The following is an 18782-nucleotide window of genomic DNA, read 5'->3' as shown; positions in this document are numbered from 1 at the left end:
AACACTTTTAAACAAAGTATCAAGATATAAACTCAATACACAAAAATCAGTGGCTTTATTATCTGCCGGTAATGAACTCACTAAGAAAGAAATTAGAGGCAGAAAAATCACATTCCCCTGACCTTCAAAAGAAATAAACTAACTAGTAAATCCAACCAAGGAGGTGAAAGACCTCTGCAATAAAACTTTAAGACGCTGAAGACAGACATTGAACAAGACACTAGAATATGAAAAGACTTCCTATGTTCATGGGTTGGAAGGATTGATAGTGAAAATGGCTACACTCTTGAGAGAAATCTACAGGTTAAATGCAAGCTGGCCCCATCTTCCACAGAATTTGAAAAAGAAACAATAGCTGATCTCAGATTTCGTTGTAGGGTCATAGTAACAAAAGCAGCACAGTACTGACCCCCACACGGGCACGTTGGTCAATGGAATAAAATAGAGGAGCAGAAGTAAGCCCACACAGTTGCCTTTATTCAGACAGCCATCAAAAACAGACACGGGAGAGAACACAACCTGCTGTGGTCTGGATGATTAGGCCTTTGGAAATGGTCCATTGGGGGGGCGGGGAGTGTGGAAGAGTTTCTAATGTTGGAATAGAAGGATCTCTAATTCTGTTAGTAGAACATAGTGGTCCACTTCAGTGGGCGCTTGGGAAAAGAGGCTCAGCAACGTTGGGCGTTGGGAAAAATGCAAATTAATGCTGCACCAAAATCCCATCTCATCCCGTGAATGGTTCTCATCAAGAAAGTGAACGATAGATAGCCTGGGGTATGCTGGAGCACGACTTTAATCCCAGCACTCAGGAGGCAGAGGCAGGGAGATCTCTGAGTTTAAGGCTAGCCTGGCCTACAGAGGAGTTCCAGGACAGCCACAGATATATAAGTCCATGTTTCTGGCTGCACGCTTCACAGTAGCTAGAAATTAAACCAGCTTAAGTGCCCACCAACAGATGAATAATAGGTCAAGAAAATGCGATGCATATAAACAACGAATGAACTTATGTAGCCATACAGAAAAATGAGCCCAACTGGGTAGTGGTAGCATATGCCTTTGATCCCAGCACTCAGGAGACAGAGGCACATATATGTGTGTGTGTTGGTACATGTGTGTGTGATACACATATATGTATTTAATATATATGATGTATGCATATGAATATTATGTATATATAATATATACATATATGTGCATAGATATGTATACACACAAACTGTGTATGTCTGTAGGTATGTATTTATATGTGTTTATAGGTAATAAAAAAGAGGGGTCATGAAATAGGAGAAAGAGATCATAAAGGGAGGCGGGAAATATAGAAGATAATATAGAGGATAATATAGAGGATAATATAGAGGAAATATAGAGGGTCACTCGAAGGAGGAGGCAGACTCACTCAGGAAGGAAGAGAGGCAGCTGGAGGGGAGGAAGGAAGGAGGACACAGAGAAGTTGAGTGGGGGAGGGGGACCCATGAGAACAAGCTAGAAAGCACTCATGTACGAAGACACTATGATGAAACATATTACTTTGTGTGCTGACCTAAAATTTTACTTTAAAAAATTACTAGGGTCACTAAAATCTAACTAGGCATGCAATATACAAAAGAGAAGTTGTGCTAGTTAAGGGTGCAATCAGAAAAATGTAGGTTCTTCTAGAAGGCTCTACTCTCATCCCCAGTGGTAGCCATAGCAACACACCTTGCTGGATTCCCCCACAACCACCAAATTCCATGAATTAATCATGAGAAACAAATGAGCCGGAACAATTCATCTTCATTATTGTATCACCAGCTAAAGAAAGCAAATGAGAACAGTTGTCTAATCTGAAACTTGGGAAACCGAGAAGCCAAAGTATAAAAAACTGTAACTTTAAAATATCCAATTACAGTTATTATACTTATCCATAAACTGTAAGCCATTACACCAATCATCAGAGTGAAATACCACAACTATCTATACATAGGCCATAAAGAATTAACAAGGCAAAAAGAAGATCTCACTGTGTTGCCACAACTGGCCTGACTCTGGGACTCGGCAGCCTAGTGGTTTTTGAAGGGAAACTGTGTGCTTCACTGACTGTCTGGCCAGAACTACTCTCTTTGAGAACATTACTTCACTATGATTCTTTCTTAACTTTTCCTCTGACTCTCCTCCACACTCACACTCACAGAAGTTCTCTCTCTCTCTCTCCCTCTCTCTCTCCCTCTCTCGCTCCCTCCCTCCCCCCTCTCTGTCTTGGGCACATCTGTCCCTGTGAATCTCCTAGTTTCCTCACATGAAATCAAAACTTCTCCCTATCACCAAAGAATAAAGTCCAAACTTGGCAAGTATTAAAAAAAAGGGGGGGGGGGCAGCTGAAATATATCTTCAAAACTTGTGCCAAAAATACCATCTGTGGGAACACCAACCATAGCATCTCAAGTGAGACCAGACATCCAAGGCAGACATGACTTCCCCTTTCCATAGTGACACTGGGTATGCTCACGCACCTGCTAGAAATATCTGTAGTGTCTTTACAAGAGCCAAAGGTAGTAAATATGTACGTGCCCATTTAAATGGTGACGAATGTCTCCGAGACATAATCAGAGTGACCTTTCTTTCAGTCAGTAGGCACAAGAGTCATCAGAGTTCTGTGCTTTTATAACTAGTGAATAAATGAGGTGGCAGCTAAGATAAGAGAACACAGTCATTCATCCGGTAGCCCCTGTGATCCTTACTCCCAGCCATAAGTAATTCCTCCAGGCCCATGGGCCAAAGCAAGGGATGTCAAAACTCTAAAAATCTATGAAATCAAGACCAGGCTGGTAAGAGAGATTTTCAAAGCTCAAGATAATGATCTGAAACCATACATTATAATGAATGTTACATTTATGTGCTAAATTAAACATGAGTTTGTCCCCTCCTCCATGAAACTTCAGTCCACTCTGCTTAAGTAACATTATCAGTGAGAAAAAAAAAATATTTGGTGGTGGGAGGGTTGGATAGGAGTAAGCTTCAGTACATGGGGAACGATGGGCACGAACAAAGTTGGAAGAGCCTGGGAATGTGTATGAGTCTCTGTTCCCGTCCTCTATATACAGGAAGTCTTCTTGTGCTTTGTTTCTCATAGACTTGTTTTTTATTAGGAAAGTACAATATAAATTTAGAAGAGAGGTTATGAAATAGAAATAAAATTGAGTAAGAAACACTTAAAAATAAATGTAAAGGGGTGTATATTCTCAATAGAACAGTTTGACCATATCTACTTGTGGTGGTTTGAATATGCTTGGCCCATGAGAAGTGCTACTATTAGGAGGTGTGGCCTTGTTGAAGGAGGTATGGCCTTGTTAGAGGAGGTGTGGCCTTGTTGGAGGAGGTGTGGCGTTGTTGGAATAGGTGTGGCCTTCTTGGAGAAGGTGTGGCCGTGTTGGAGGAGGTGTGGCCTTGTTGGAATAGGTGGGCATTGTTGAGGAAGTACATCACCGCGGGGGTGGGTTTTCAGAGCTCCCAGTGCTCAAGTTCCGTCTCCTGCAGGACAGCCTCTGTCTAGCTGCCTTTGAATCAAGATATGTAACTCTCAGCTCCTTCTCCAGCACCATATCTACCTGGACCCTGCCATGCTTCCTGCCATGGATAATGGATTGAACCTCTGAAACTGTGAGCTAGACCCAATTAAATGTCCTTTATAAACGTTTCCTTGGTCACGATGTCTCTCCACAGTCATGAAATGCTAACTAAGACACTATTCCTGTAATAATGGCCCTAAAAATGTGCATTTCTTGTGAGTCAGTAACGTCATTCTTAGGAATGCTGAAAAAATAAATCATGACTACCCAAAAGTAAGTGCTTATTGGACCAGGGAAATGGATCCGTGAGTAAAAGCATTGCTATACAAGCCTGGCGATTTGAGGCCCAAAACCCATACTAAAAGCTGAATTTGGTGGCATGCACTTGTAACCCCAGCCAGCAGTCCTGTGGTAACATGGGAGGCTAAGAAATAAGCATCACAGGGAAACTCTTGGGCCAGTTAGCCTAAAGTAAGCATGAAGCACCAAGAATAAGAAAGACCCTGCCTTAACATAGTGGAAGTGAACACTGACTCCTGAAAGGTATCTTCTGACCTCCACATGCATGCTATGGTGCTGGTGCTGCATATGCATCTCTCTCTCTCTCTCTCTCTCTCTCTCTCTCTCTCTCTCTCTCTCTCACACACACACACACACACACAAACACAAACACTTGCACATGTGTGCATGCGCAAAATAAAAGTAAGTAAAAGTTAAAGAGAAAACAAAAATTGTAAACTCTCATTGTAGCACTAGCTATGAAAATAACAAACTTTATGCAACTTAAACTTAAATGTCCAGTGGACGAGGACTCCTTAGGAAACCTAGCACACTCATACAGTGGGCTTCTATGAGGACATGAAAACCTCGGTAGAGACTCATGGTGCACAATGCTAAAACTCAGGCTGGGAAGGAGCTCAGTGGTGGAACGCTTGCCCAGCATGGGTGAGCCTCTAAGTCCATGGATAGTACCAAAGGAAAAAAAAGTGATAAAAATCAAAGCAACCTATGAAACTTTCCATTGAAAATAGTGCATATCTATGGGGTTATTAACATTGGCCATCTCCAATTATCTTTTTGTTTGTTTGTTTCGAGACAGGGTTTCTCTGTGTAACTCTGGCTGTCTGCCCCCAATTTATCTTTTTGTTTTTTGAAAGTGTATGTGTGTGTGTGTGTGTGTGTGTGTGTGTATCCATATATATATATATATATAAAACTTAGCCGCTGCGCCACTGCCGGTTCGCTTGTTATATATTTTTTTAACTCTTTACCCTGAATTTGATTTGGTTGCCTTTTTCCACGTTTTCTTTTTTTCTTTTAGATTTACTTATTTGACTTTCTGTTTATGAATGTTCTGCCTGCTATATAGATGTGGACTGTGTAAGTGCCCGGTACACACAAAAATTAGAAGGGGACATCTGATCCCCTGAAGTTACAGATGATTGTGAGCTACCGTATGAATGCAGGGAATCGAACCAGAGTCCTTTGTAAAAGCAACAAGTACTGTAAGCTACCAAGCAATCTCTCCAACTCTTCTCCCAAGTTTTAAATGTATATAGTAATATTATAGTAATGTCAGATGATTCTTTTAGGGTATAGTTGGAAAATACAAAAAAAAATGTCTAATGTGTTGTCTAAGGTTTGACAGCCTATGTGCAGTCAAGGTACAGAAAACATCCACCTTGAACGGTCTGTAAATAGCTCTCTCCCGTCTGTTCAGCCTCTAGCAGCCACTGACCTATATCTGTGGTTCTGAGTTTTCCAGAATGTCACGGAAATGAAATCATATAGTGTATGATCTTCTGAATCTGGCTTTTAAAACACAGCATAAAACTCTAAAAATTAATTAAAATATTCTTGCATGAGTAGTTCATGATAGAAACAGGTGCAAACTTAAATATCCACTCATGAACTGATGAACAATTGGGGGATTGTCTTTAGATTTATTTTTTAAAATATTTCTATATTTTTGACCTTATCTGGTGTGTGTGTGTTCTCACGTCTTCCGTATTTTACACATACTTGGAGGCAGGATTGCCAGGTTTTATAATCAGTATACACCTGGCGGTAAGAAGCAGTTTGCTTTCCAAAGTTGTCTGCATTATTTTCCCACCAGTTACTTTGTAGACTAATTGGTCTTGGGCTGTTGGCTTGCTTATGTTTTTGTTTTGACAACGTTGTTTAAAGTTGTCCTAATATGTATAGAACCACATCCTCTGGTTTTGATTTGCATTTCCTTAATAAAGAACAGCGCTGGGCATCTTTTCCTAGGCTCTGTCACAGCTGTGTCTCTTTGATGGAAAGTATGATCCACCTTTCACCTACTTTAAAAGGAACTTCTTGTTCTTCTACTGAGTTATAATGGTTCCTTTATTTGCTCTGGAAATCTCTTATTAAGGAGCGATGTGTAGTGTTTTCTGCTGGTCTGTGGCTCTTCTCTTGACAGGACTTTTCAAAGAACAGAAGTATTTAATCTTGAAAATGCCCAATTTAATACTTTAAAAAAAAAATCAACTGTGCTTTTGTGTGGTATCTGAGAAATTATCCTGTACCCCAGTCGTGAAGGCCTCGCCTGTGTTTCCCTTTGGAGTTAATGGCTCTAGGTTTTACCCTAGGATTTGATCAGCTTCATATTTACAAATCGTTCCTTCTCATCTGTGGTCTTCCCTTTCATATTTAAGATGTCCTTAGAGGAGTTCTGAATTTCTGAGAAGACAAAATTTATTTTTTAAATGGTTTGTATGACTTGGTTTTTACCCTTACATTTAGATTTAAAAAACAAACAAACAAAAAAAGAAAAACTTTTTAAAAAATTTTTGTCCTCTTCTTCCTTCCTCTTCCCTCCCCCATGCTTTTCTCCTTTCTTCCTCCTCCCTCACCTCACTTCACCTTCCTCTCCCCAATCCCTCCCTCCTTCCCTCCATGGAGAAAGCCCTGGAGAGTATCCAGCCGAGCTGTGGTCTCTAAAGGCCAGTTCCTCTGAGGTTTTTGCACAGCGGATTTTCAGGCCTCAAGTTAGAAGCACACAGGAGGAAGACAAGCAAACCTGGTGACGAGACCAGCCACAGATACAAATGACAGCTTGTGGTCATTAAAGGGGGTCATTAAAGCCACACACTTCCTATCCACGCTGCAAAAGCCAGAGGTGCATACACAATTCCTCACGAGCCTCAAAATGTAAACAGAGTGGGTCTGTTCTGTGGAAGTGAGGGAGCATAAATAACCTGGCTACAGCTGGTGTTGAGGGTACCTCCCACCGCTTCCGACACAGCTATTTGACTGTAGATGGCCATTGAGACGGTGATGGCTGTAGCACATTTTCCAGAGAGAGATACTCGAAATCAACGATAATAAACTGGTTAAAAGAACAATAACAAAATTTTAAAAGAAAGTGAGTTTTCCTTATGATGTCATTTAGGGAGAAAAATCTGAAGCCAAGTGTGATTTTTCATATTCTGGTTTGGGAATTCTTACTCTAACCCAGCTTTGGCTCAGACACAGGATTGGTAAACAAACAAACAAACAAACAAACAAAAAACCAGTGCAGTTGTAAACTGAGATGAAATGAACTTGCAAATCTTCTTTCCATTCCCACACAGTCAGTTCCACCTTGGAACCTGTGGGGGAGCAAATCAAGACACCAGAGAGAAAGGTAGCAATGGCTCCTGGAGCAAGCGCATCCCCTGAGCAAGCATCCTCTGCCTTTACTGGGATATACTGTGTGTAGACACCTGTAGAGGGTATAAGAAGAGAAGGGTTGGTGATAGCAAACGAGTGTCCCGACCATCACACGTGGGACATGCTTTCCCCCTGCTCTCTGAGAAACCCTTAGACCTCATGGAATACAATACAGCTGTCGATTCATATTTCTTCTGAAATTCAGAACAAGGAAACCTCTGGCCAGGAAAACAGCTGGTGCAGGATACCATCCTGCGTTGTAAAGACCCAGAAATGATGGGTCTTGAAATATTTTTTAGGGGAAAGACACGGGCCAGGCCAGCCTGGAACTCCCCTTGCTCTCTCTCAGCTTGCAGTTAGGCCCTTGCACAGGGGGTCATAGTGGTTCACATGAAATCACTTTCCTCCTAGCTAAATCTTCAGTTTCCTGAGGGCAGGGAAACCCCACAGCACAGCACAGTACAACACAATTATAGGAATGCTAGAAATAATCACTGATTAATACCCCATGAGATAAATAGCAGAAGCAAATAAGCTTTCAGAGGCTTTAAAATGGACAACTCTTACAATAATACAAACGATTTGGACCCTTTCTACAATGAAGTGTTTGTTTGAGACAACGTCTTACTATATATCCCAGGCTAGGGTTGAATCATCCTCCCTCAGCCTACCAACTGCTGGGATTATAGGAGTGTGCCGAGATGGACAGCCATTAAGGAGGGTGGATTTGGGTTTGTTTGTTTGTTTGTTTAACACAGAATTGTTAACAATGAAAACGAATCTCCCATGAATGTTTCCTGTTATTTCTGTGTAACTTTCCATTTCCTGTCAGTTCTAGAAATCTAAGTAAAATTTTCTGGGTATTTTATGACGTCCAGTTATCCATAAAATTACCTAAGGAAGCCTTATTCAACCCAGTGTTCTCAGTCTCGAAGCATACTTCAAAGGCAACGTTTTAAATTGTGGAAAGGATAATTTGAACAGACATTTCACCAAGAGACATACAAACCATGAATGAGCACATGTAAAGAAAAGCCACTAGTCACAAGAGATGCACAGGAGTCACAGTGAGATGCCATTCAAGGGGAAAAATGAAACCACAGACAACACTAAGTGTTGGCAAGGCAGACAGGGCCAGAGAAACCTTCACACAGTACAGGCAAGAATGCAAAGAGGTATGTCATTTAGCAATCTGGTTGGGCAGACTCTACTATAGACTTACTTTCTATGTGCATGTGTGCATGCTGTATTACCGAGTGTCTTAGTTAAGGTTTTACTGCTGTGAACAGACACCATAACCAAGACAACTCTTATAAGGACAACATTTAATTGGGGCTGGCTTATAGGTTCAGAGGGTCAGTCCATTATCATCAAGGTGGGAGCCTGACAGCATCCAGGCAGGCATGGTACAGGAGGAGCTGAGAGTCCTACATTTTCATCTGAAGGCCTCTAGGAGAACACTAACGCCCACATGGTTAGGAGGAGGGTATCATTGCCCACCCCCACAGCGACACACCTACTCTAACAAAACCACACTACTTCAACACCTCCTAATAGTGCCACTCCCTGGGCCAAGCATATGCAAACCACCACACCTTGGAAACTCACCGTGTGTTCTCCCTTCAGAGAAAACAAAGTATATGCATGTAAAAATTATAGAAGCTTCCTTTTATTAACCAAAAACTTGAAAGACCCCAAATGCCCGCTAACTGATGTGTAAACAGATTGTGATAAGTCCATACAATGACAAACATATTTATCAATAAAAAGAAACCAATATATGTATTAGCATGGATATATACCATGTACCTTAGGATGAATGACTGAAGCCAGACTCAAAAGGCTACAGATTATGAGCTCCATCTAAACAGTCATCTGAAATGGATGAAATGAGATAAGAGCAGAAAATCCATAGCTGCAAGAGAAGCGGTGAAAAGGCTGACAACAAAGGAGCATTAGAAATTTAAAGGAGTGAAAATGTTCTCTGTCCAAATTGTGATGGTCCCTGGCCTTATGCACTTGTCAAAATAAACAGATCCATAAAATCAAGCCAAAGAGACTGGTAGGCAGGACTAAGGTTCAAACCTATCTCTCACACGTGGAGGATCTGAATAGGTTGCTTGAGCACTGTCCTCAGGAAAGCTGTGATCTCAATGTCCTCCACATCCTTTGTACTACAATGGAAGCACTCACTGGGACCCAGGTGCCAACTCTGTTCCTGAACTGTTGTGTAGCAGCTAGAAAATCATCCCCTTTCAGTCCTGTGCTTTCTTTGGTAAAGTGTCTGTCATAGTCTGACCAGGCTACATGGCTTACAGGCAATAGAAGTTTATTGATCACAGGTCTAGTGGCTGTGAAGTCCAAGATCTAGACATTGGCAGATTTGGTACTTGGTGAGAAGACTCACTTTCTGGTTCTTAAATGATATCCCCAGCAGGTGAAAGGGTCTCTGGGACCTGTTTCATTATACTCTTTAGACAGGGCTTCACTCTGTAGCCCAGGCTGACCTTGAACTTGAAGTCCTCCTGCCTCAGCATCCTGAGTGTTAGGATTATAAATCTGTGCCTGGCTCCAAGGCCTCTTTTACAAAGTGGCTAATCCCCTTCACGAGAAGAGATCAGCTCTCACTATTGAATCACCTCTTAAAAGTCTTCCTTCTTATTAATCCTCAGAGTTAAGACGTCAACACATGGATTCCGGCTTGGGAGGCAAATGTTCAGACTCTAGCAAAGCTTCCCTTGGAGATAATCTCAATGCTAGTGTATCAGTTGGAATCCATACTTCTGTGGTTTTTCCTGGGGAGAAGACAGCCTCACCAATAGAGCTCCAATCTACCCATCTCTTGTAGACTTCTGATCCACAGCTCTGTCTTTCTAGGTTCCACTTTTGCTTCCCAACAGGTTTAGGCATTTTGTAAAAATCTTCTTTATAGCTCAGTGGTTCTTGAGTCAGATGACCCCAATGGGCCAAACAGAACATCGCACTTCTCTCCTGTGATGCAGGCTGTTCCCCTTACCCCACCCCAGATGATGGCCACCCTAGCAGTGACGCTAACAGTCAACAGTATCGACTCTTGAGCAGGGGGAGTTATGTGGTTGATAAAGAGCTCACCTAGCATGGGTGAAGTCCAGGCTTCTGTCCCTAGAACTTCTGTCCCTAAAACCTGGTGTTGTGATGAACATCCAAAATCCTAAGACTTGGAAGAGAGAGAGGCAGAAGGATCAGAAGCTCAAAATCATCCTCATGGAGTTTGAGGCTAGCCTGGGATACATGATACCCTGCCTCAAAAAATTAATTAATTAGAAATTTAAAAATCATGTCTTTATATACATTAGATGCTATTTCTAAGGCTTCGCTGCTACCCATTTAGTCTTCCCCACAGCCCTTGAGGTAGGACCAGTTAACCCCACTTTACATGCGGGGAAACCAAGCTCTGAAACCTTCCACCCACACTGCAGCCTGCGCTCTCTATTATCTTGATGGCATTAAGGCCACAGGAAGCATCTACTCCACGGTGAAAAGAAACAGAGGTGTGAAAGGGGGAGACAGGGAGGAAGAAAGACTCTCAGGAAGGTCAGATGGCAGAAAGAAATGGGAGCAAACAAGATGAAAAGGAGCCTTGGTGACCTGAGGAGGCACTGCCCGGTGTTAAAAGGCACAGAACCTGGGTACAGAGAAGAGAGGAGCAATGTGCTGGAAGCAAGGACTGAATCTCTACACCACCTGACCTCCACGTCAGCCCAAACATACATACATGCACACACATACACACACATACATACACACACAAATACACACACATATACATACAAATAAATACACACAGAGGCACATACAGACACACAGACACACACTTATATGCACACATACACACGAACACACATGTACGTACAAATACACACACAGACACACAGATATACACACACAAACACATTATACACACAAACACACACAGACACACAGATATACACACACACATTATACACACATACACACATACACACACAAACACACACATATACATACAAATACACACAGACACACATATACACAAACACACACATTATACACACACACAAACATACACAAATACATACAAACACACACATACATACACACACAAGCACACGCAGACACACATACATGCACACACATACATATTATACACATATACACACATATAAATACAAACACACACGCACAGATACACACACATACACACAGAGACACATACACAAACATAGACACATACATACATGCACACACATACACACACAAGCATGCACACAAACACACACATACATACACACATACATATACAAACACACATATATGCCCACAAAGACACACATATACACATACATACACACAAATACACACAGACACAGAGACACAGAGACACAGAGACACAGAGACACAGTGACACAGACACATACAGACACACACACACAGACACACACACATTCCTCACTACCCAAGGCCTCAGTTCTTGGTTCTATTCACTATGTGTTTATTTAGTTGAAAGTCTCTTTAAAGTAGCTCTGGACAGGGGGAAGGGGAGGGCTGAGGAATGGGGACCTCCTTGTGAGTGAGGAACCCCTCACAAGAGCTCAGTGGTTAGAAAGGAGCCAGGATTAACAAGCAGGAGGAATCAAGTCTCTCTCTCTCTCTCTCTCTCTCTCTCTCTCTCTCTCTCTCTCTCTCTCTCTCTCTCTCTCTCTCTCTCTCTCCTTCCTCCTCTACCCCCAATGCCTCGGGCTTTTCCTGTCATAGCTGCCTTTATGTTAAGTGAGAAATTCTTTCTGAAGATCAGATCTACAGAGACCTTAAAGAGCGAGTCACCGTGAGACAATCCCTGATGGCAGAGACTGTGAGGTCTCTTCACCAGTCTGTACTAAGAGAGACTGCGACTGAGACATGCAGTCTAGGTGGACAGCCAAGTGGAGGAACCCGGGAAACAATCACCAATCTGCTCACCCGTCAGATTCCCCATCCGAGAAAATGGCATCTGCCCCACCTCCTTCCAGCAGGGCTGAGGACAAGACAGGAGACACAGAATAAAAATTGCTTTGCACAGATGTTGGGGGCGGGGGGGGGAGGAAGGGGAAGGGCAGATGATAGACACCTAAGCAAACTCTTGCTGACTGACAGACACCTGAGTGACAGCTGGTGCCAGAGGCCAGCACTTTCCAGCTTTGATATAATGCCCCATCAGAAGCTAAGGAATGCTAAGGACTGGTGGGGACAGTCTTCAGGGGCAAAGATATCATTACAAACATCAAACCGGTTGAACACTGTGTTCTGACCAGAGAGCTTCCTCTCTCTCTCCTCTAATGGAATGCCTGTCCCATTTAACATGATGTGTCTGTTATGGAGCCTCTAATTAAAGACTTGTGAGAAAGATAAAAAGTCATTATGTCTCACCTTAGGAAGAACCTGCATTACTTAGGGTTTTCTGTGCAAGGCCCTAGGGAGCATCTGTCTTCTCAGACTTGGCAAATGCACCAGCCTTCTAACTGTTCCACACAGGATAACCAAGATACAGATGGTCTGAGGCTCTAAGTGCCCCCCTGTCAGCAGCACTCTGGGGCACACCGAGCTTAATCTGGGGCCCTAAAAAGAATGAAGGGAGAAGGATCAAGAGCCAACAATCTCTAGTCCCTGTGGGAAGAGCAGGCATGTTGCTCCTGAAAGAGGTGACTTCACACATGGCGTAGGGTGCGGGAAAGACAGAGGGAAGGCAAACGAAGTGGTTCTGAGGAGCAGGGAGAGGAAGAGACCTCACCACCATGTTTGACTTGTACCCTAAAAGGTGACACAGCTGTCATATAGAAAATAGCCTGACTTGGGAGTCAGGCAGGGCAGGGCTAGGAGGCGTGGCGTGGCTGGGAGGCGGGGTAGGAAGCTTTGGGAAAGCTCCAGAGAAGTGTAAGGCAGAGAAGTGAGAACTGGTTGACTTTTTCACTCACCTCAAAATTCTCTGTAAGCCCCATCTCTATGGGTTCTCAGTAAGTGTCCACAGTACATGGCATTTCCTGTCATGCAAATTATATCCCAGCTGTAATTTCTCTTAAATTAGGACTTGGCAGGAATAGGGTACCCTAGACCCATGAAAGCCCCGTGCATTAGAACTCAGACATTCTCAGAAGATCCAAAACTTACATTCTGCAAACTATAAAGGGTTACATGCTTGTAATCTATCACTCCGTGGGTTGATTTTTAGTTCTAGGCTAGCCTGGGCTATACAAGAAAAACCCTATCTTTCAACAGAAACCACAATTGGAATAAATAAACACAAGGTATTTTAAGAGTGTATTAAGGTGTCCCTTTGGAGCCTTGCTTTGGAGGCTACACTGTGATAATGCACAGCATTGCTTATAAAATATGCTTTGATTGGTCATTTAGAAATGTGTCATATTGTGACTATAATATTTGATACTATTGGAGACTATGATACTGATTTTGATGGTCCTTTTGAGTCCTGATAATCAATAGTTATGCCCTCCCCAGCTCCATCCCCCCATATCCTGGATTGGCTTGGCTATTATTTTTATTCGGAGCCAAGTAGAAAGTAGTATTTAAGCAAATTCTCTTTCTCTTTGAGATTCAGTAACTCATCACCTCTTGTCAGTCGCCTGTGTCACCACGGCACGCATCTCCTTTGTGTTTCCTGGGTGTTTCTCTTGGTCGTTTGCCTAACGCTCTCTGAGCATCTCTGTGTATCTATCTTGTTCCCAACTATTGATTCAGCACAATGTCTGAGCTTACTGTGTTTTGCAAGAGAGATGAGAAAAGACTAGGGATTAGAACAGGTAGTTCTTATGCTACAAAGGATTGTGCAGCCATTGTAGACATTTAGGGAGTGTGGATGAGGGTGGGGAGAGGAAGAACCTGTCATAGAGATACATGCCTGTAATACCAGCACTCAACAGGCGAAGGCACAAAGATTAGGGGGTTCAAAGCCAGCCTTTGCTACAGAGAGAGCTCCAGACTGGCCTGAACTACATGAGACTGTTTTTTTTGTTTGTTTGTTTCTTTCTTTCTTTCTTTCTTTGGTTTTTGTTTGTTTGTTTTAAGAGAAAGAATGAGAGGAAAGAAATGAGAGGAAGAGAAAAGAAAGGAAGGAAAGAGGAAGAGGAAGAGAAAGAAAAAATGGCATCATTTCTAATATCATGTTTGATCATCTTTAATGATTTCATGGTGATCTTACACATCTACTTTGGCATGTGTTCATGTGTCTGTGTGTGTGTGTGCCTCTATGCATGCATGTTCATATAGATGTGCATGCATGTAACTAGAGTGAGATGGTAGACTTGCACATCCCAAAACATGCATTTAACATGTTTCAATGGTATTAAAATTCTTTATAATAAAGAATAAATATTTTTATTCTTTATAATATTCATTATTCTTTACAATAAACATTTAGTTTTTAACAGTCAGCACTTTTGTTTTGTTTTTAAAAACATTTTTTTTTTTTTGCCCTCAGTTTGTGGGCCACTTCTATCTTGGAGCCATTACAATAGATTTTACAAGGAGTATCTTTTCTTCTTTCTTTCTTTTTAAATTTTTTACTTTTATTTTTGAGACAGCATTTCTCTGTGTAGCCCTGGCTGTCCTAGAACTTCCTTTGTAGACCAGGCTGGCCTTGAACTTAGAGATCCATCCATCTCTGCCTCCCAAGTGCTGGGATCAAAGGTGTGTGTCACCACTGCCTTGTTAAGGGGGTATCTTTTCAGGCATAGCTTAGAGACTCATCCTGTAGCCTAAAGTCTTTGAAGTCAAATTCGAAGCCATTAAGAGTGGTAAAAAATGTAGAAGAACCCAGAGTGGTGGTTCAGTTCTGCCACCCCAGCATGTGGGAGCTTAAGACAGGAAAATCACGGGGGTTCCAAGCCAGCCTGAGCTACACAGCAAGACTCTGTTTAACAAATAAACAGAAAGGGAAATGTCTATTTGAGTTTTGTTCCGGGAAGTTATCAGTCTACTTTGAGTTTCCTGAGTGACCTTCATTAGGGCATCCTACTCTATGTAGACTGAATTCTGTGTCCTTCATTCTCAGGCCTGAGTCATTGACCCCAAGGTCACCAGACAAACAGGTGCACAAATGAACCACCCAGCGCAGATTTTTTTTTTCCTTCTGTCAAAATCCCCGGCGGCTTGGTGCTTCCTGTGCCCAGTTCCCCTCTGTCTTAGCCATGGATGCTTACATCTTGCCCTTCCTGTTTTCTGCCTCCTGAAAGATGTGTGTGCTTTGAATCACTCTCCTCCATGTTGCCAGCTCTCATCTGTCAGATCCTGTCCTTTAAGTCCAGGGGCATTTTCCACCGACAAGTCTTTCATCAGTTTCTCTCTCCAAGGGGTTGTAACACCTTGTCATCTGATCATCCTAGCCAATCTCCGCAAGATGATCGTATCATACCGATCATTAATAAAGATGAAGTATGCAGCAGCCAAGTGAGCTCCCGGCCCCACCCGGCACTCCACCCTGCATCAGTTTCGTTCCTATGCGTCTTGACACTTCTGTGCTGTCTAATTTCAGTTCACGTGACCAACAATGACTTCACAAGCTGGACTCTGCAGTCAGAATCCCCTGCAGGGCCTGCATCCACGACACACCCCTGATACCCCTTCCCCGCCCATAGATGGCCTGGATGACTTGCTACAACTGGACTCCACAGGGTTAAGGAACCTTGTTGGGTTAGCACAACAGGAAGCCTTGAGATAGGAAAGAGGTCAGGGAGAGCTCTCTCAGGGTCCTCTGTAAATGTTGTTACAGGATGGCCATGGCCTCTTCAAATCCTCTCCATCCTTTTCAGCCCTGGGAATGGTAACAGCCCTATTAGATATCATTCAGGCTTTCTTCCACCCTCTGGTGGCTTCACTACACCCTGGCCATTCTTATAAGACATCATTTAAACCATCCTGAACTGAGCCAGCATGAACATGCCATTAGCTCTTCACTAAAATTCTGACGGCTATAGCACAGAGTATGACTAGCCCCGGGCTAATGCCACTGCAGGGCTGGGCTGGCCACCACACCTGCCACCTCTGCTCCCAGACATTCAACAACTTCTGCCAAAACTCTCTGGGCACCCAGCCTCCCCTCCTCTCAGATCCACAAATGTTCAGCGATTTTGGAGTTCTTACATTTGTTAATATAAAAGGGCTTTGAAATTCTCCTGGCAAGAGCTACTTTCAGTGTTCCAGTATTTTCCATGTATTCATTTAACAAATATTTGTTGAACTCCTCCCATGTGCCAGACACCGGGCTAGACAGCTAGCATACATCTGTGGGCAAAGCAGACTCAGTCAGGGCTGTGGGAAGGAAGCAGCAGAAAGTGCTGGAATGTTCCAATGGCCTCCTGCAACCCAGGGCCTGAGGTATGTATTCCCAATGAAGGCTGTGCCAGTTCCTACTGGGGGCTTATCTTCAACATGTCATGATGTCCCAAAAGAACTTCTGTACAAGAATATACAATAGTAATACTGCTCCCCCCCAGATACGTTTAGCAAGTGTGGGGGGGGGGGGGGGGGCGAGAACCAGATTCATTTCATCAGCTTCAGGAACTAAGCGGCCCATTAGCTGTGGCAGGGCTGAAAGTGGTGATGCCTTATGTCGCCTGCCCTCTTCCTGTCATCTCTCTGTGCCTGTCACCTGCTCTCAACCTGATCCACCCTACACCAGTTAGACAAGATGTATGTGTCCCAAGATACCTGCAGCAGCCTCTTGCTCACCTCTCTGCATTCTGGCTCGGTCTCCCTCCCACCCATTTCCAGCTGCTGAGCCTTGGACTCAGCTATCTCCAAGGGTCTTCCCACTGTACCTACAATGGGGTTGTTCTTCCCACCGTTCCGGGTCTTTGACCCCTCCTGATGAGACTGACTTGAGAACATCCTTTGGCTTTCTGTGTTCCACTAGAGAATCCTGGTCTTGGTTCTGGTTCCTTAAAGCTCAACTCCCAGATAGGATCTGGGTATTCCCTCTCCTCTTGTCCAGTCCCTAAACTCAAAGTTCCCTTTCAGTCAACCCCCTATCAGCTTCTCTTCAGAAGCCACAGAAAGCTCTTCCCCTCCCCTCCCTCTGTCCTCTACACCCTGTTTGCTGCCTGTCTCCTTTCCTACCTTGACAAATTCACCCCTCAGTCTTCCTAGCAAAATCTAAAGGTGTTTCTTATTTCAAAAATAGACATTTCGTGTTGGGAAGATTGCTCATGGGGTAAGAGCACTGGCTGCAAAAGGAAGAGGGCCTGAGTTGAAGTCCCTGGCATCTACATCAAAACTGGACATGCTCATGTGAGCCTATAACCGCAGTGCAGAGAGTCAGAGACAGGCAGATCCCGGGAGCTGCCTTGTCGCCTAGCTAGTCTATCCAAAATGGTGAGCTTCGGTGAGAGACCCTGGCTGCCTTTTATTTATTTTTTTTTTTAAAGAGAGATTTGATGGAAGAAGACACCCTACATACTCCTCTGGCCTAGGCCTGTGCTCATGGGACAAGCTTACCTGCATGTGTGTACACCATAAACACACACACACACATACACACACGCACACGCGCACACACAGAGAGACACACAGAGAGAAAAAGAGAAAGACAGAGACAGAGAGAGAAAAGAGACACACAGACAGAGACACAGAGAGATAGAGAGACAGAGAGAAAGAGTTTTAAAAAGAAAGGAAATTAGATATTTTCCTGATGATTTGCTACAATTAGGATTTATAACATTTGAATTCAGTGTGTCTAATAGCGTGATGAGGGTTAAAATAGCAGCAGCAGAACTGCCAGCAACAGTGTTTCTTTTCTCTATGAGGCAGGAGCTGTACTGAGAACTTTGTATGTGTGTGTCAGCTCTCCATTACTGAAACACAATACCTGAGAAAAACTCATTTGGATTCATAGGTTTAAAGGGTTTGGTCCACAGCCAGTGGACACACTGCTTTGGGGCCTGCGGCAAGGTAGTAAACAGTGTCAAGAATAGTGGGGAAGGAAGCTCTTAGCTCATAGCTGGGAGGAAGAGAGAAGAAACATGTGTCCCCATCCCCCTTAAGGGCAGCCCCCATGACCCAACCCGGGTCCAGTAGGATCAAGGCTTTCACAAAGGTATTCTTGGGGGTACATTCCAGATCTGAACTGTAGCAGCTAAAGTCCAACCCAGGCCAACTCCATCCCTGATTCCAACTTTGCTTCACTATGGATATAGCTTGTTTTGACCCTCAAAAGATCAGTTGCCAGCTGTGGAAATCTACCCCCAGCTGCTCAGCGTGGAAGGTTAACTTCTCAAATAAAAGCGTTCACAGTTAGCAAACCCATCCTCCATCACTGGGGGCAGAACGCTCAACAGAGAAAAGCTCTTGCTTTCTCTCTTTCTGCTGGTCCTGCACTGGGTGTGGCAATGGGCAAGGATCTTCACTCTGCTCACCCAGGTCCTCCTCTCTAGCTAGAGAGATGATTCTCCCGACAGCTCCACCACAGAAGCAGCAGTAAATACATGCACACTCATGACCAGGATTGGAGCTGCTCGTGTAGCCCGTGTTTCTAAGAGAAAGGACTTTATGGAG

The sequence above is a fragment of the Arvicanthis niloticus genome, chromosome 7 (genome assembly GCF_011762505.2).
Source record: "Arvicanthis niloticus isolate mArvNil1 chromosome 7, mArvNil1.pat.X, whole genome shotgun sequence".
NCBI classification, from domain to species: domain Eukaryota; kingdom Metazoa; phylum Chordata; class Mammalia; order Rodentia; family Muridae; genus Arvicanthis; species Arvicanthis niloticus.
This window is presented reverse-complemented; position numbering follows the sequence as displayed.